The sequence below is a fragment of the Symphalangus syndactylus genome, chromosome 10 (assembly GCF_028878055.3).
Source record: "Symphalangus syndactylus isolate Jambi chromosome 10, NHGRI_mSymSyn1-v2.1_pri, whole genome shotgun sequence".
In the NCBI taxonomy this organism is placed as follows: domain Eukaryota; kingdom Metazoa; phylum Chordata; class Mammalia; order Primates; family Hylobatidae; genus Symphalangus; species Symphalangus syndactylus.
The window spans coordinates 80,126,013-80,146,200 of record NC_072432.2 but is presented as its reverse complement, the minus strand read 5'-3'; the positions used below and the strand labels follow the sequence as shown (position 1 = coordinate 80,146,200).

General features: G+C 33.0%; 1 long non-coding RNA gene across 2 annotated transcripts in view; it reads left to right on the top strand.

Annotated features, from left to right (window-relative positions):
- LOC129492334 (uncharacterized) overlaps positions 1–17,761 on the top strand; it is a 34,333-nt gene extending 16,572 nt beyond the window's left edge. Inside the window, exons 1-2 of one of the 2 annotated variants that reach the window (XR_008660796.1) lie at positions 11,111–11,210; positions 17,221–17,761. This is a non-coding gene — a long non-coding RNA (uncharacterized lncRNA). Of the gene's footprint in view, positions 1–11,110; positions 11,211–17,220 lie in introns of those variants that run through there. The other variant, XR_008660797.1, reaches the window with a different exon arrangement.
- The last annotated feature ends 2,427 nt before the right edge of the window (positions 17,762–20,188 follow it).

Sequence of the window (20,188 nt, the reverse complement as noted above, 5' to 3'; positions counted from 1 at the left end):
ATTTTTTAAATTTTTATAATTTATATATTGAATTAATATTTATATAGTATATTTGATTATATATAATTAATATATGATATGTACTTATACTTACATATATGTCATTTATAATTACACACATATCAATATACACACAAATCTTGCTTTTTATTCAAAAATATATTCTGATATTACACCAGTGACAGAATTCTTTCTCATTCACTTTTACAGCTATGTAGTTATCATGTGGATTTATCAGTTTGTAAAATCAGTACCTTATTCATGGGAATTTAAATTATTTCCAAATTTTCTTATGTATTTGTTTTTACTAATTATAATTAATAATTAATTGAATTCAATATGTATTTCTAAACTGTAATAGTTTCAGTGAGTCTGTGAAAATTCTTTTGCATATTTCAAGGGCTAATTTATGTATCACCTTACAGTCTATGTTGGCCATTTGTTTGGTCAAGTATCATTCCAGAGGTTTCTGTGAAGGGCTTATTTAGATATGATTAACAATAAAATCAGTAGACTTTTAGTAAGAGAAATTACTATTTATAATGTGAATGGACCTCCTTGAATCCATTGAAGGCCTTAAGAGAAAAGATGAAGTCTCACAAGGAAATAACTCTGCCTCCAGACTGCTTTGATACTCAAAACTGCAACATAAACTCTTGCAAGAATTTGCGGCTTGCTAATCTACCTTCTGGATTTTGGATTTGCCAAGCCCACATCTGCAGAAGCCAATTTCTTAAATCTCTCTCTCTCTCTCTCTCTATATATATATATATATATACATACACACACTATATATATACACACACACACACTATATATATGTATATATATATGTATGTATACACCAGTAGTGTATATATATGTATACACACACACACAGTGTATATATATAGTGTGTTTTGTGTATATGTGTGTGTGTATATATATATATAGTGTGTGTATATGTGTGTGTGTATATATATAGTGTGTGTGTATGTGTGTGTGTATATATACATATCAGTAGTGTGTGTGTGTATATGTATATACTGGCTATATATATATATTGGATATATATCTATATATATACCCATTGTTGGTTTTGTTTCCTAGGAGAACCTGATAAGTAAACACATGTGTTTTTGTATTTTATCATTAATTCTTTGAGAATGATTCTTAGAAGTGATCTTAAAAGTATAAATGCATATGCAATTTTGCTAGATATTGCTACTTTACCTTCTGTTGGTGTTGTGCCATTTTGCATTTTCAGCAACAAAGTTTGAGAGAACCTGTTTCTCTACTTCAACAACAGCAGTTCTTCAAACTATTGCATTTTTTTGCCAATTGATAATAAATAGTATCTGTATCCATATGTAATTTGAATTCAACTTATTATGTTTAAAATTATTTATTCAAATATATCAATTTAATTAGTTTTCTACATATTCTAGTCCATTTTTATTGTTATCTCTTTTATCACTTTTATCTCTTCTCTGTTTTTGAAGGTTTTTCTATATTATTTACATTTACCTTTTGTTGCCTTATGTGTATATGGGTGTATGTGTGTATTACCAGTTTGCCATTTTTAAAAAAGTATATATTTTCATAAAATTTTGGATTTTTGTGAGAAAATACATTTTTATTTTTAGGTAATATAAAGAAAGTCATGTTTTCTCCTAATACATGTGTTTTTATCCTTACATTTTAATTTTGAATCTACTTGGAAGATTTGACATATGGTATGAAAAATGATCCAATTTTACTACTTCCACTTTTTTTCCCAGTTGATTGTAGATGACAGATTTTTTCCCTATATTCAGTTCCATTTGCCTTTCAATTTTTTAATGTACAAATACCACATTCTTTAGAATTTTAGTATGTAGTAATATCTGGTAGAGTTAGTATCCTTCCCCTCACTATTGATCTTCTTATTTACACTATTCCTACATGATTGCTTTTGTTATGACATTTTCTCTTAACCCTATTCCAAATAATGTTTTATCTTTACCACTCTACCAAATCCACCCTTTTCAATGCCGTCAATGTCATCTTTATTTTGTTAAATCCAGTGCCTAATTACCATATTCTCATTTTACCATACCCACCTGCAGTTCTTTAAAGAGTCGCCATTCCCTCCTGCTAAAGCTTTGCTTGCTTTCTCATATACCACATGTATCTGGTGTTCTGCCCAGATCATTGCCTACTCCCCCTCATGCAGTTTTTTGCAAAAATCCCTCTTCCTAGCTCAGCTTCTGACTGTGGAAATATCAAAGAAGTTATCCCTCTAACATTGTCTGTTCTTTATTTATTCTCACATCTAAGTCTCTGATGCAATTCCATGTTGTTAAATTTCGCTGTAAGCCAAATTCATATCTTCACCCACTCCTGATTGCTAGATTTATATATAGCTCTACATTTCCACCTGACTGTATAAGAAATACTTGAAACTTAACATATCAAAAATTGAATTATTTATTTAATCCAAAATTTTGCTTCTCCTTTTCAACCCTGTGCCAGTAAATGATATCCATTTCCTTCCAGTTGCTTAAGAAAAACATTAACTTCATCCTTGAGTCTGCTCTTATGCCTTACATTTAATCAATTATCAAATATTATTAGCTACAAATTCAAAATATATCCAGAATTTGTCCAATTATCTTCATCTCTGTCGCTATCATACTCAAGCAAGCTGCTACCATTTCTTATCTATTCTTTAAAAATATAATATTTAAAGTGATATCCTGCTTCTGCCCTCAGTCCTCTAGAGTCTATTTCCAACATAGGGGAAAAATAGAATATTTTAATAGGTAAGCCAATACTTCAGAGTCATCATAATTAATAGAGCATGGTACTGGCATAGGAGAGACCTATGGTTCAATGGAAGAAAATTGAAAGTTTGTTAATAAAAAGTTATACGTATGGTTAATCCATTTATTTTAAAATTTTAATTTTCATGGGTACATGGTAAGTATATATTCACATGGGATACTTAGATTTTTTATTTAGGTATGAAATGCATAATAATCACATGAAGGTAAATGGAGTATTCATCACCTCAAACATTTATAATTTCTTTGTTATAGAAACATTCTAATTAAAAATACTCAATTATTTTAAAATACACAATACCTTTTTTTACTGTAGTCACCCTATTGTGCTAGCAAATACTGTATCTTATTTATTCTATCTATGTTTTCATACCCACTAACCATCTCCACTTTCCCTCTCCCCCCACTATCTTTCCCAGCCTCTGGTAACCATCATTCTACTTTCTATCTCCATGAGTTCAGTTGTTTTAAATTTTAGCTCCCACAAATGAGTGAGAAGGTGCAAAATTTGTCTTTCTGAATCTGGCTTATTTCACTTAATATAATGTCCTCTAGTTCCATTCACGTTGTTGCAAATGACGGGATCTCTATTTTTTATGGCTGAATAGTATTCCATTGGGTATATGTACCACATTTTCCTTATTGATTTGTCTGTTGATGAACACTTATGTTGCTTCCAAATCTTGGCTATTGTGAATAGCACTGCAATAAACATAGGAGTGCTGATACTCTTTGATATATGAATTTCCTTTCTTCGGGTTATATATGTAGCAGTGGAAATGTTGGATAATATAGTAATTCTATGTTTAGTTTTCTGAGGAATGTCCATACTGTTCTCCATAATGCCTGCATTAATTTAAATTCCCACCAAGTGTTTCCTTTTTTCTTAATCCTTGCCAGCATTCTTATTGCCTGCCTTTTGGATAAAAGCCATCTTAACTGGGGTGAGATAATGTATCACTGTAGTTTTGATTTGCATTTCTCTGATTATCAATGACGTTGAGCACCTTTTCATATACCTGTTTGCCATTTGTATATCTTTTGTTGAGAAATATCTATCCAAATATTTTGCCCATTTTTAAATTGCATAATTAGATTTTTCCTATTGAGTAGTTGGAGCTATAGATTCTGGTTATTAATCCTTTCATAGATTGGTAGTTTGCAAATATTTTCTCTCATTCTATGAGTTGTATTTTCATTTTGTTAATTGTTTCATTTGGTGTGCAGAAGCTTTTAACAGGACGTGGTCCCACTTGCCCATTTTTGCTTAGGTTGCCTGTGCTTTGGGGCGTTACTCAAGAAATCTTTGCCCGCTCCATTATCCTGGAGAACATCCCCAATGTTTTTTCGCAGGACTTTCATAGTTTGTGGTCTTAGATTTAAGTCTTTAATCCATTTTGAATTGACTTTTGTATATGGTGAAAAAAAGTGGTCTAGAAGCTATATCTCTCCTTCATTTTATATTGAAAAAGTAATTTAAAATCAATCATATCTAAATTTAAGACCAAAAGTTAGAAAACTCTCAGAAGAGAACTTAGGAGTAAGTTTTTGTGATTTTGAATTAGGCATTTTTTTCTTTTACATGTGACACCCAATATACAAACAAACAAACAAACAATAAATAAATTGGACTTAAAATAAATAAATGCTTTGAATAATATGAAGAAAGTGAATAGACAGCACATATGTTAGAATATATTTGCAAATTCAGTATGTTCTGATAAGGGACTTGTATCCACAGTATATAAAAAACAATTACAATGAAATAACTGAAAATGAAAGAAAAGTAAAAAGTGGCAAAGAATTTAAGTAGTTATTTATCCAAAAAAGATACAAAAATAATTAACAAGCACATGAGAAATGTACTCAATTATGTTTAATCATTAGGGAGCTACAAATCAAAACCAAAAGAGCGATGCCACGTGATATCCAAAAGATGACTCATACTGAAACAAAACAGAAAATAGTAAGTTTTATGGAGAAAATGAAAACCCCATGATTGGTCATGGTATTGCAAAATGATACAGATTCTTTGGGAAACAGTTTGGCTGTTTCTTTAAAAGTTAATTATGGAGTGACCATATGATTCAGCAGTTCTATTAATAGATATATACTCAAGAGAAATGAAGACATACGTTTACACAGTATACATATATTCTATTACAACATACTTGTCCCATATTGGAAACAACCTAAAAGACCATCAACTAAAAAGTGGATAAACAAATATGGTTTTCAAACATTAATAAACTTAAATATTACTCATTAGTGAATAATATTAAAACTTTTAATATTGCTTTGAAACATTATGCTTAATGAGGGAAGGTAGTCACAAAAGGTAACATATTATATAATTTAATTTATATGAAATATCCAGAATGGGCAAATTCATAGAAACAGAAAGTAGATTAGTGCTAGCCAGGAACTAGAAGAAGGAAGCAGTGGAGATTGACAGATAATGAGTACAGGGCTTCTTTTTGTGAACATGAAAACGTCCTAAAATTAAATAGCGGTGATGGCTCCAAACTATGTAAATATACTAAAAAAGCAAAAGTAAAAAACCCTCAGTGAATTGTATGTTTTAAAATGGTGACTTTATTGATATGTGGATTTTATTTAAGTAAAACTCTTATTAACAAAAGGTGTTTCAAATCATGTAAATCTTTTCAATATCTTCACATCTTATTCTGAGTAATAGCTAGCTTAAAACTTGTTAAATTATTTAATGAATATATGAAAAATATAAAATGTATAATATTACAGTGTGGGTGGTATTTTGCTAAATTATATGGAATTTTAATTAAGAGTCCATTCAGTAAATGACAGGCAATGTTCACCCTACATGGCAAGAAAGGGACACCTGTTCAAAAAGATCCCAGGAGACTACAAGAGCAATTTCATAGTCATAAGTTGGAAAATAGCTAGGTCTTTTAAAGGAACTTTAAGGAACAATAAGATTCCCTATAAAAATGGAACATAATGAGCAACAGGGACAGGAGTGTCTATAGGTAGCTGGAGAATTCTGCCTATAATTGTTTTTCTTAAGCTGGGAGTTTGGAAACATAGTCCCAGAAAAGTACATTTTGTAATAATAATTGACTGGAAAATATATATCGTGACCTATCACTGGTTTTATATTCATCCTAGAACTTAGAGAATATACAAAATTTAAGGAAAATGAAATAAGCTTTACTACCCAGTGTTACAAAATCTTACCCAGACTAGGATGGTCCTTGTTCATGTCTGTTTTGAAGAGTTTCACTTTTAATCTATTGTTAAAGCTGAAAGAGGATTAGCTTATTTTTAAAACATCTTTAAAAAAATCAATGTAATCTACACTCTCCATTCAAGAACAGAAATCTGGATACAAAATGATTTAAAATAAATAAGTGCATAAAACGTTTTGGACAGGAGCAGTCTGAAACAGTTAAATACTGCCACTGCTGACCATTTAATGAGAAAACTAGTTGTGTTACTCTGAATTGTGCCATACTTGATTACACCTCTGCAAATTTCAGGAAGCTGATATATCAGCGTTTGGTGGGATTAATAGAAGATTTGGAAAATGATAGAAGATGCATGCATAAATTGTGTGTGGGTACAAAGCTCAGTGTTCATTGCTGTTTTTCAGAAAAAGATTCGTGTTTTCATTGTGATATGTTTGCTTGATATGTAGTACGTAAATATAAACAATTTAGATACTATATTTAGCCATCGCTGTGCTTCTGTGGCAGTCTTTGGGAAGGGCACATCTCAGAGCTGCCTTCTAGAGAATCTACTGCAAGAAGGAAGGTAGCCCATATCCTCTACCTGTGGCTGGCCCACTTTCACAGAATTTCTGTCCAACAAATGACTTCCTCATGGGCAGTCTACGCTGGAGTTCTCTGTTGGACCGGCTGAAACTGTTGCAAAACTCTACTACTGGCTAAGGCTCTTTCTAGTCTTCTTCTCCCTTTTCTTCCTGTGTTAACTGGAGTCACGTATTATTTTAGGCAGATAACTTTACCAATTTAATTTCTGAATCAGTATGTATAAATGTGTTGATTTGTAGTGGTTGTGGAGATAATAGCTCTAAGATGTATTTAATGACTTCCTTAGCAGTAAGAGTTTAGACAGTAATACAGAAAATTCTCTAGTTATATCCAGAGAAGAGTGATTTATGGAAGCAAAAAAAAATTAGATTCTTACATTACTGTTGGAAATGATAGATTAATAAAGGATAGAGAAGTACACAGGCAACTCTTCTTTTCTTCATTATCTAAGACCCCATATCAACTCTACCATCTTTAATTTTTATATCCCTATAACCATAAGACCATGTTAGTGGGGAATACAAATTCAGAGGTGACCTTGCATATTTGCCTTAGTTAGAGAATTGTATTTTGACTGGTGTAGGTAGTCAAGAAAATAGGTCATAAAGATCAGCATTTTGATATGTGAACTAATATATTAAGGTTTCTTAGATATTTCCAGTTTTCTAAGATAACTGAGCTATTTCTAATGTTAGTGTTATAAGTTCACACACAACTATAATCAGAAAATAGTTGGTAAATACATGCATAGCTTCCTTTTAAGTATTTATGCATATATAGCTTTACTAGCTCCCATTGACAGATTAGTAGGCAGTAGAATATAAATCAGAATGTCACTGTCATTTGGAAATAAAACACAAACATATGTATTACAAAATTATTACAGTCATTACAAAATCAAAAGCACATATGTATGTTTTTTATTCCCAAGTGACAGTAACATTCTGATTTATATTCTACTGTCTAATAATCTGATAACAATAAATAATAAGATCTGAAGAATTATAATAAGGTAAGTTTGAATGTGTTGTGTTCTTTTCCACATTTAAAATGGTTATTAACTTTGAAGGCTATTTGTGTGCAGTTGCCATTTTAGAAATTATATTGGTCTGTATCACTAGGTTTTCCTGATAAATTTTAACACCATGCTATTTTGAACTTGAGGCCTTTTACTATGCTAAAAAATTGTCCTAGTCTTTCCATCATTATGGAGTATGATTTCCACAGATTTTTATTTTATTTTTTAAATTTAGGCTTATTCTATAGGACCAATCTTCATATAATTAACATTGGTGCCCTCTTATTTACTATTTTTGTATTCATAATTTCCAGGATTAAACTTATCATCCTTCTTTTAAGAACTGAGTAACTAAGGGTAAATCATCCTGGTACCTGCAACAATTCTGTTTTCCTTAAAAAAAATCATACTAAAGATGTTTTTCTCTCAAACTTCCATCTAACATTTTTTACTACCTAATGTCCAATTGACACTCCAGAAATACTCTTCATTCTTCTCCATTCTACTGTCTTCCCCTAGGAGATTGACATGTATAAAGCAGATCATAAGTGTCTGGGTTACATTGATGTTTTACTAATACAGAACCTGTAAAGAAATCTGAAGGAATACAAAACTTGACATGAAGATAATTATTCCCCTACTTCGTCTCTCAAAGTTGCTTTGAACTGGCTGTTTTCTGACATCAAAAGTTACCTTTCCTGTTGTTATCTTCCTTTGCAAGACATTGACCACTTCAAGGTTTTAGTAACCTCCACTTTTTTCATGCCTTAATGGCTTGGGATACTAACAGTATTGGAGCTACTAGACACACCATTCCCTGTGGTTTCCCTTAGAAATCTGGATTCCCTTTCACTCACTTATTTGCAGTTATCCCTTGTAAATAAACCCTTCTTGACTTACATTTGAATGTGTCTTCTGTTCCCTTTTGTGATACTGACTGACACAGCTACATTTGAGCACTAAATCATACTCAGTGTGTTAAAAGCATTACATACCTTTTTAAAATAAATCTTTGCAATTACATTTGCAGCTTGTATAATATCATCTGCATTTTAGAGATGATAAAATTGAGACACCAAACTGTCCTCCTGCCAATTTCATGTGTAAATTCTAATTTCCAGTGCCTCAGAATGACAGAAATTTAAGGACAGAGTCTTTAATGAGGCAATTAGGTAAATGAAGTCCTATGCGTGAGTCCTAATCCAAAATGGCTGGTGTATTTCTAGGACGAGAAGATTAAAACACAATGGCACAGACTTAGGGATGACCATACGTGACATAATAAGAAATATTATGTTTGGTTTCTTCACCAAGTTTCTGGCACAGAGGTTCTAAAATACTTGTAACTTCCTAAATAATAATGGTGATAGGAGCATCTTGTGTTATAGTATTTGATCTTAGTCTCCAGTTTCTGACACAAGAACTTCTAACACCCTTGGAATCTCTGAGGTCATAAGTGTCTTTTTGTATGTTAATGTGTTGAACACCGGTTGGGGCCCCAAGATACCTTCTGGATGTTGAACACTGGTTGGGGCCCCAAGATACCTTCTGGATGTTGAACACTGGTTGGGGCCCCAAGATACCTTCTGGACGGGGGCTGGTTGCCAGAGCAATCAATCATATAATTAGAGGGTTGGAACTTTTGGTCCTACTCCTTCACCTCCAGGGAAGGGAAAGGGATTGGAAACGGAGTCCAATAATCGATAAAAAAAATTTTATTAATTGTTCCTACATAAAGGATTATAAAAAACTTTTAATAGCATTTTGAGGGCTTTTGTATTGGTGAATGCATGCACAGCAACTGACTGTTCAGTTATATCTTTTGTAGTAACCTGATTAGGGGCTGGGTTCAGTGGCTCATGCCTCTAATCACAACACTTTGGGAGGCCGAGGTGGGCAGATCACTTGAGGTCAGGAGTTCAAGACCAGACTGGCCAACAAGGTAAAATCCTGTCTCTGCTAAAAACTCAAAAATTATCCAGGTGTGGTGACACATGCCTGTAGTCCAAGCTACTCAGGAGGCTGGGGCAGGATCTCTTGAACCTGGAAGGCAGAGGTTACAGGGAGCCGAGATCGTACCACTGCACTCCAGCCTGGGGGACAGAGCAACGCTCCATCTCAAATTACATAAATAAATAAATAAAATAAAATATAAATAAATAAAATAATATGATTAGGGTAAATAAAACATTTCCGTGAATTCTGTGAGCTGTTAAGGCAAATTACCAAACAAGAAGGGAGTCGTGAAACCCCTAATTTGTATTCATGTCAGACAGAAGTGCAGATAACGTGAGGGCTTACTAGTTATGACTGGTGTCTGAAGTGGGAGCAGTCTTTTCATGCTAAGCCTGTAACCTGGGAGTCTGCACTAACTCCAAGTATTTAGTGTCAAAATTGAATTAAATTGTAAGACACTCGATTGGTGTCTACAAAGAGTTGGATAATTGCTATGTGCAGAAAACCCACACATTTGGTGTGAGAAATATTGAGAGTAGAGGAAAATGAGTTTTCCTTTTTCCATCTGTGAACACATCAATAAGGTGGCCATTTCCAACTAACGAGAGAGGCTTCAAGAAAGCAAACCTGCCAATACCTCGATCTTGGACTTCCTAGCCTCCCGAAGTGTGAGAAAATAAATTTCTCTTGTTTAAGCCACCCAGTCTGTGATAGTTTATTATGGCAGCCCTAGCAAATTGATGTATATGCTTAAGCCTTACCTAAAATAACCACACCTAAAAAAGTGCAAGTATTAATCACAGTTCTGTCAATCCAATGCACAGTTCTGTCAATCCAGTACTATATTAACCACATAATTTTTCTCTTTAATATATTCTGGCAATTATCATTTGCTGATTGCTTCATGTCATTTGTATTATATTCTCAATTATATTATAAAACCATTAAAAACAGTTTAATAATTTTATGTCTTCTAGTGATAAGAACTGCCAATAATCATTTAAGATTTGACAAGTACCAAGCTAATTGTAATTGCATCACCTGTATTATGTCACTTAATTCTCCAAAACTTCTTTTTTTATTTTAATTTAACTAGTTGTATCTGTATTTTGTAGATGGAAAAAATGTAGTCAATAGAACTTAAACAAGTTGCCTGTGTTCACACAACTGGTAAGCTGCAGAGCCGGGATTCTTACTCAGTCATACTTAGGGACTCGTCTGTGGAGCCTATGCTACTGATGATAATTCCTACCCAAAGCGCAGCACAGTAATGACCTAGCATGCTGCAAGGCATATAAAATAGGCGCTTAGAAAATCTTGGGGCTATGAGAAACAATTTCAAATACAAAAACATAATCTAAAATAATTAGAGTTATGTTTAAAATTAGGATACCTTACTTATAACTTGTGAAATATAGTCAGTATTTCTTCTCAAATTATAATGATTAAAATCTTGTGACTATATTTAGCTAAAATAATAAACTAAGAGTAATGACACATTTTAACAAATATTTTTTCAGAGCTGAGAACCCACTCTATCATCATTAGATAGCGGCAGTTCCTGTAAGTTTTTAAGGGTTATTGGAAGTTTACTTCTCTTCATACAGCTTCACCTAAATTGTGAGTTCCAAACTGCAAGAGTGTTTTCTAGTTCATTTACTATCACTTATCTAAGACCTAAAATAGCACTTGACAGAGTGTAGTTACCAGTAGATAATAGTGAAATGCATAATCAATAATTAATATAAATCAATAAATAATATAAATCAATTCTAAGTATATCAGCTATTATTAAAGTAAGGGACAAGATGGATAAGAAACACTGAAAATATAGTAAAAAAAAAGCCACTGCTAAGTAAACTGCCTGGTGGGAAACAGAGATAACAGAAAATAACAATAGAAACTTTAAATCACCTTGTTGATATTTGGTCACATCAAATTAAACGTGCTTCTTAGTTTCAAATTAAAGGTCTTCATCTCTGTCCTTCACAATAGTTTATAAACATAGACATATATGTATCCAAAAAATCTGACAAGCTTTTCCAAAATACTCATCCTGATTCTCATCTAACAATGTACTGCATATTTTACCTGTCTCATATCCGGGCCTGTTTCACAGAATTTAAACACCACAAAGTTGTGGATTTTTGTCAATTTTCTTGCCACAGCTCTTGGCTTATAATCTTATGCTTATGAATTGGTCACTTATGTATGAAAGATGAGTTAAGTGAATATCCCTTATCCAAAATGTTTAGGACCAAAAGTGTTTCAGATTTCAAACTTTTGGGGGGGCAGGGGTGGAATATTTGCATATATGTGATGAAATATCTTGGGGATGGGATGCAGTTCTAACACAAAATTCATTTATGCTTTATATTCATCTTATACAAATAGCCTGAGGTAACTTTATTACAAGATTTTTAATAATTTTGTGCATGAGACAAAGTTTTTGTACACTGAGCCATCAGAAAGCAAAGATATCATGTGTAGAATTTTCCACTTGTGACATCATGTCAACACTCAAAAAGTTTAAGATTTGGAGCAGGAAAACGCAATATGAAGCACTTTTTTTTTTTTTTTTGAGACGGAGTCTCGCTCTGTCGCCCAGGCTGGAGTGCAGTGGCGCAATCTCTGCTCACTGCAAGCTCCGCCTCCCGGGTTCACGCTATTCTCCTGCCTCAGCCTCTCCAAGTAGCTGGGACTACAGGCGCCCGCCACCACTCCCGGCTAATTTTTTGTATTTTTAGTAGAGACGGGGTTTCACCGTGGTCTCGATCTCCTGACCTCGTGATCCGCCCGCCTCAGCCTCCCAAAGTGCTGGGATTACAAGCGTGAGCCACCGCGCCCGGCCGAAGCACATTTTTTTTTACAGTATTTTCTCTCAAAGAAAGCATGTCAAGGGGGAGGATAGACATAGGCCTATGAATTGACTTAGTAGTTATATTTTTGTTGCTATTCTGATGTGTAAAACAGATTATTACCGGTACAAATATCAACTCTCAAAAAATTACTTTTATTTATGCACAATTGTCATCTAAAAGACCACATTCCCAGATGTTTCATGAAGATAATATTAGAATTTATGTTATTTATTGAGTAATGAATCATGGATTATTTAATAGGGCTCAGAAAAATTCAAAAATTTTTCAGTAAAAAACAAATCCTAACTAAAATGATACACGATAGTCTTTCAGTGACCTACAAATTTTTAAGAAGTTTACATAAAACCCAAAATTTAACTATATGATTAATCCAAATTTTTGCAAACCACATATATATGAAATATCTTTTATGTCTAATATTTGTGCATAGCTTTATTTGCATAGTCTACATAACAGTTCTCTCCTCAGCCTCACTCTGTATAAGCACAAGTTAATATAGTACAGTTTTATGTCACTGTTAGAAATGTATAAAATAATAAGCTACTTTGGATATGGAGATTTTCCAAGGTGACTCTTTTTTCTTGAATTATTTCTGTTATTAAATATTAATGATATGTAGCATACAGAGTAAGGTCATGATAAGTTAGACAATTCACCTTGTGGCAAACCTTTACTCATTTCAAGATTAATCATCAAAAGCTCAGCATTACACTGAAAATATTTTATCACTAATTTGTAAATAAACACAAACACATCCTGTCAGTTAACAAATGAGTCATCAGTCATAGAAAATGTACTACCTACATCTTTTTGTTTGTTTGCTTTTTACTTCATACTTTAACTTTCAATATGCTATTTTTTTCAGTAAAATTTGTGCTGTAAAATATATAACCTATTTTTACATGGGATCATTTTTGTTATTATTTTCAAGATTCCCCAGAGACTATAGCTACATACTCACATACACATTTTCCTCTAACCATGTAACTGAATCCACCTGGTATTTTTTTATGAGGTTAAACTCATACGTAAAACTCATACATACATAAAAATGGTTAAACTCATACATACATACATAAAAATATGTATTTTTCTAAATCGTCATTTTTCCTATGCTTTTGATTTCAATTATTGCTAAAGATTCTTTATATTTTAAATATAAATGCAAACATTTTACTAAGGATTATTTCTTGGTTGTCAATTACTATTCTAGTAGCATATTCTTTTCTCAACTGGAGGTTATCGTTTATTTTACTGTATGTCAAGGTGAGTTCTGAAGGTCGATATTGATTTGAGATAAGGATGCTTTGGTCATATTTACAAACTGAAATATATATGAAGAAAAGAGAAATTTTAAGATACGTAAGAGAGAGGATAAATTATATAGAAAAATGCTAAATTAGGTTTAAAAATTGTTAGAACAAGGCTGACTATTCCATTGAGACAAGTTGTAAAAAGGACATAGAGATGGTTTTAAGTGTATATATGTTTACACATGCATATAACAAAACATTCAGACTTTAAATTTTATTATCTCACTTTCTGTGTAAATTAGGCAAAACAATTGTTGTTAGTTGTAAACAACCAAAATAGCAAGATTTAAAGAAGTATTAAATTGATGTTTTATAGTGATTTGGGCTTTAGAGAAGGAAGTATTATAGTGTTTAGCGAAAAACCAAAATCAATATATAATATTCTTTCTTCTCTCTTGGCCTGAACAAAGTTCAAATTTGGTTGCTTATCAGTTGACAAATGCAAAATTGTGCTTTAGTTAACTGTCTCTGTAATTAACAACATGGGCTAGAAAAATCACTATTACTAGAAATGAACATTTATGTCACAATAGTGGAATAGACTCTGTAGAACAATGTAACAAGCCACCAGGGAATACTTTGCTCTGGTTTTTTGTGTTCACTAGATAAGTAGAAATTTCAGTTCTATATTCAATGGAATCAGAGAAGAAATCATTCCATATATTACCCAATTTAGTTGGAAAGTCTTAGAAGGCTTTTTTTGGTGTCATATTCTGTGTAAAGAGAGAATCAATTTCTATCTATATTTTTGACAAGGAAATTAAAGATATAACAATGTGCTCTATGGCATGTTAGGTAGAGACAGAATCTGTACTTGCATTTGGAATTTGCTTTAGATGATGATGAAGATGATGATAATGATGTTGTCTTTAGTCCTTCAAATCAGTGTGGTTTGGGTTACTTTCATTTTACTGGATATTTTTCCATTTGTTGAAATTAAAGCTTAGAGGACTATATTAAATCTTGTATTAAGAAAATATTAACTCTTGTAGAAGATTAAATATAATCTCCTAAGCTTTAATTTCACCAACAGAAAAAGTTATTTACATGGCAATTCAGTTAATATACCTGCAAATATCTATTGATGTTTTTGTCTTTAGCTTTTGTTAACTAATCTTAAGAAAAATTTAAATGGTTGATGTGTATATTTTGCTCAGAGCATAGTGAAAAAATTCCTACAACAATTCAGAAGGTATGTATAATGGATATTGGGATAAACAGGGACGGTGCAGATCTTCGGGGTTATGTTATTTTGCTAACATCTAAATTTATTTTAGATACTTAACAAGGAGCTAGAGTGAGGCATTTGAGCTTTATTCATTGAGTACCAGGGAGGGAAAAACTTCAGTTCCGAAGATGTAAAACAGGTGTTGTGCAGTGACTCTTCAATTAGTATATTCTTAGTCTTTCTCCATCTATGTGGTTTAAAATTTCCAGATAGTACTTCTTCCCACATGACTTGCGTCTAATGTCTTGCTGCTGCAGCAGCAGTGAAGCTTAGCAATCTGCCTGTGTTCTTCACTGGTGTTGCTCTCCCCATGTCGGCTCTGCTGCCTTCTCTGCCTGACTCTAATTTTTCCTACTTATGTGATTCTCCATCTGCTTCCTTTTCTGGCGGCAAAGTGGCCCTGCCTATATGCTCCTTTGCATTCTGCCATCCTTGTAGTTTTGCTGTTGCTTTAACTGTATTTTAAATATGTAGCACAGTTGATTGAAAACTGAAGAAATGTCTAGTGCTTGTTTAGATTTTTTGCAGAGAACAGTTAGTCTTTGCCACCAACTAAACTGTGCTTTAAACCTAGGTGCAGAAACTTCTTGCAATATGTTTTAAGTAACCAAAATGGAAAATCCAAGCAAACTGTTGCCTGTGTTTAGCCTTGCGATTTAAAGACAGCTGGTAGAGATAAGCACTAACATAAATCTTGTCTGAATTCCCCAAACCCAGTAAATGAATTGTGAATTCTTTATTGCTTTTTCTAGATATTTAACCATAGATTATTGTGATATAATGGAAAGCACAATGAATTTGAATTTAGAAAATCTAGGTTCATAGTCTTTACCCACTTATGTGATATATGACCTAGGGGATATAACCTAATCTGTCTATATCTTCCCCCCATCTCTACCTTCACTTTGGACATGAGGACAATGAGGTTGAGAGAAAACATGCAATTTCCTAAAGTTTTCAAAGCAAGAAAGTGTCAGAGATATACATCAAATTAGGTCTTTTTGACCTCAAAACACACGGGACACACAGTACTCAAGTCTGTTTTTTCAAAACTTATAGTAATGCTCCTTAAAAGTGATGCTTATTGCTAGAGTTCACCCATATTTGAACACTTGCATGACTTGTGACCAATTGCTATCTACCATTCATGACACAATTTCTCTTTAGCCTATAACTGAATTCATGAGCCTCATTGTTATACTTCCCCACCACAAAAAAAAACCTGAATTATTTTTGCCCTGTGACCTTACATTTCTACTTCTTTTCTGAATTTCTTGCTGAACTTATGCCCATTCCAAATCACATGAAATTTATGTGGATCAGTATTTTATCGATTTCTTTTACTGTCCCCACAGTTCTTCTGATACACTCACCATGATGTTGTCACTCACTCTCTTGTCAAAATTTCAAATTCACTTGCCCTTTTTTCCTTTCACTACATTACATAACAAAACGCTAATCCTGGATAATCCAACTATCTACGTTGTCTTGCCCACATTGGCCGGCTGAGCATTTATGATATAAATACTGTAAGAATATTTAACATATATTATTATTTAACATCTATATACTTAATTGAGCATATTTACAACTCTAGATTCTTAACAGTCTTAGCTGGACCGTCGATCCCACTGAACAAGTATATTTGCCAGAACATTTTTATTTTTCACTCTTCGCAAGTGTTAAATCCTCCTAAAGTATCATTAAACCTCCAATAAATCTTATTTCTGTCTCAAGAAATGATTTTATATACTACTTCACAATAAAAAACAAAAATAAAAACTAAACAAATAGATGGGAACTATTTCAATATCCAGGAGATATAACACAAATCTATCGATATTTGTATTTTTTGTCCTGTCCTTCCTTCTCTTTTCTTCCTGTTAAGATGTAGGAGGATTAATACAGATTATGTAACTTGACAAAAGTCACACAAATAGTGGAACAAGAATTTGAACTTGACCTTGAGATGGTGAAGTTTATATGTCAACATGACCCAGCTTAGTATGCTTGGATGGTTGGTAAAACATTATTCCAGGTGTGTTTGTGAGGGTGTTTTTGGAAGAGAATAATATTTGAATTGATAGATTGAATAAAGAAGATTAGCCTCATCAGTGATGGCAGGCATAATACAATCATTTGAGGGCGTGAATAGTGCTAAATTGCTTCCTACTTGAACTGGGATGTCCATCTTGTCTTGTTTTCAGAGGTTGGTGCTGTTGCTTTAGGACCTTCAGACCTGGATAGGGACGTATGATCAGGATCCTGGTTCTCAGGCCTTCTGGTCTGTACTGTAGCTATACCACCAGCTTTCCTGTGCTGTCAGTTTGGAGACAGCAGGTCATGAGACTTCACTGCATTCATAATTATGTGAGCCACTTTGTCATGGTAAATATGTGGGTGTGTATGTATGTATGTATTCATCCATCCATCCTATTGATTCTGTTTCTCTGGAGAATGCTGATTAAAACACCTCTCTGCCTTCAGAACCCGTTTTCTTTCCTCTGACATATTAATACTTTGAATTTTATAGAGAGATATTACGTGAGCAGATGTGGCATCTTTACTGAATATAAAATGGTCAATTTTGCTGCATCACCCAATTTTCTTACTCTGATAAAAACTGTAATGTAAGAAATGAGATAATAATTATAAGTGATTATGACAAGTGTAATAATAACATCACTTTTATAAGGAAATAAAGAAAAACAATAATTTATGATGAAATAAAAACTAATGATCCACATACCTTTGCTGTGGTCAATAATTTAACTTGATGTTTAAGAAAGCCAGCTTTTTTTCTTTGAAGCTCCTCAGGATCTACTGCAGTGTGATTTATTTCTGAAACACTGTGAAATTAATGAAAATATTATTTGTAGGGAAAAATGAGTTTACTTGCATTTCTAATAGGCTTTGCCAGAAGCAGCAGCTGTGCCTGTGTCAAGAATATAATGCTGAAAAATGGAAGGTTGATTTCTGCTGTTTTTCCTTTCTTTCCCCTTATTTTTGTCATTTATCATTTTGAAGAAAAAGGGAATAATTTTAATTATTTAATTATAACATGGGGGAAGAATAATAGTGTGCCTAGAAATGCAGCTGTGTCCAGCTCAGTTTTAGTATAATTTAGGTTGGTTATCCCAGTCACTTGAGTTTGCACCAATACTGTTAATTGTAAAAGATCAATCAATCCTAACTATTAAATTCATATGAAAATCAGTTTCTGCTCTTCAGAAAAATGTCGGGATCTTATTAAGGAGGTAAGTTATGCTCTGATGTGTTCCAGACTTAAGAAATAGGTGCAGAAATGGATACTTCAGGCATATTCTATGAGTGCTTTCTACAGATTGTCTTTGTTTCATTACTCAGTACACCTTAGGAATGAATGTTTAACCTGTTTCATATTATCCACAAAGTTTTTTGAGTAAAATGATTAAATGTCTTCCAACAGTCATGTGATCTGTGATATCCCTGCCCCATGTAGGAAAAAAATATGTATATAAAATTTAAAAAATGAAATACAATATTGAGTTTATGTTATATTATACTTATATTACACCAGTATTAGGTAATTTTGCTTTAACATTCTTTTCTGATGCCCTCCAAGCAAGTATTTACTCGTGCGTTTTCAATTTTAGAAAGATTTGACATCAAACTTCCCAGTTTCAGTTGCTTAATTTCATTACATACCAGTTCATCTTTTTGAACATTAGTACACAAACTGACTCAAGTATACTTGCGTCCCTCCCATTTTTTATTATTTCTCGAAGAGCTATTATTTCTCAAAAGTGTTTCTTAAAATACACTTGCAGTTTCTCTTTTGCTGGAGAAAGAGCTCTGAAATCAAAAGATCCGTCTTTAAGTCCTGGGTCTGCTTCTTAACTCATCCAGGTCTTTAGGTAAGTCAGGTACAGTTGCTGTTTTCATCTGAAGAATACATTTCCCAGACAATTATTTAACAGTTATATGGAAAAAGGTCTGGGCTATGGCATAGGATTTGAAAAAAATACAGGATATGGATAATAGTAAATCACTATATACATGTAAATCGTTGTGTTAAGGAGGATCTATTAGTATCCTTGAACACCAAATGTCTAGACTAAGTGTTTTGGCCTTATTTTATCTTCTTATTATGATTATTTTTTATTTTTTTATTTTTTTTTTTTGAGACAGTCTCAGTCTGTTGCCCAGGCTGGAGGGCAGTAGCACACCATCTTGGCTCACTGCAACCTCCGCCTCCCGGGTTCAAGCGATTCTCCTGCCTCAGCCTCCCTAGTAGCTGGGACTATAGGCACACGCCACCACAGCCAGCTAGTTTTTATATTTTTTAGTAGAGATGGGGTTTCACTATGTTGGCCAGATTGGTCTTGAACTCCTGACCTTGTGATCCACCCACCTCAGCCTCCCAAAGTCCTGGATTACAGACATAAGCTACTGCACCCGGCCATGTTTTGGCCTTATTTTATTAGAGTCAATGGTTTTTTAAGTGTCTGTATTTATCTTGGGCTCAAATTTCCTTTATTTAATGAGTTAATTTTTCAATTTGAAGGTGATTCTCTCCTTCTCCCAACTCCTGTCTCTCTTTCTTGCCATTGATGATAGAAAACACATAAGAATAGATTTTTTCTATCTTTTCTGAATTCCCTGCTAACCTTGCCTAAAGCTTTAAGATTAGCCATTATTTATTCTACTTTGTCTTCTAAAAAGAGCCTAAATTCTATGTGTAAACTAATACCTTGTGCAACGCTTATTTCATTGTGATATTTTAAACTTTTTTAAGCTTATTTTTAAATACTTGATTCTTATTTAGAAAGCCTTTATGTCCCAATATTTATGCTGGTTAATAGCAAAGATACATAAACAGAGATATTCACTCCTATGCATTTGCAGTGGTCTCATTAAAAATTCAAGTATGTTATTTTAAATGTAGACTACCACAAATTATTTGTCTTTCATTCAAAAAGTGAAAAATTATGTACCCAGTATTGGTAATGTAAAGATGAAGCATACAATTTTTAAAGTATATCCAGTAGATAACAGTCTCATGGGAAAGAGAAATTGACTATTACGATTTATGATATAGAAGCAGAGAAAATAACAGCTCTGATTGAGCAAGTCTGATGGATTGAGAGGAGTTTTCCCAGAGGAAGAGACATATGAGCAGGGTTGAAGAGGATG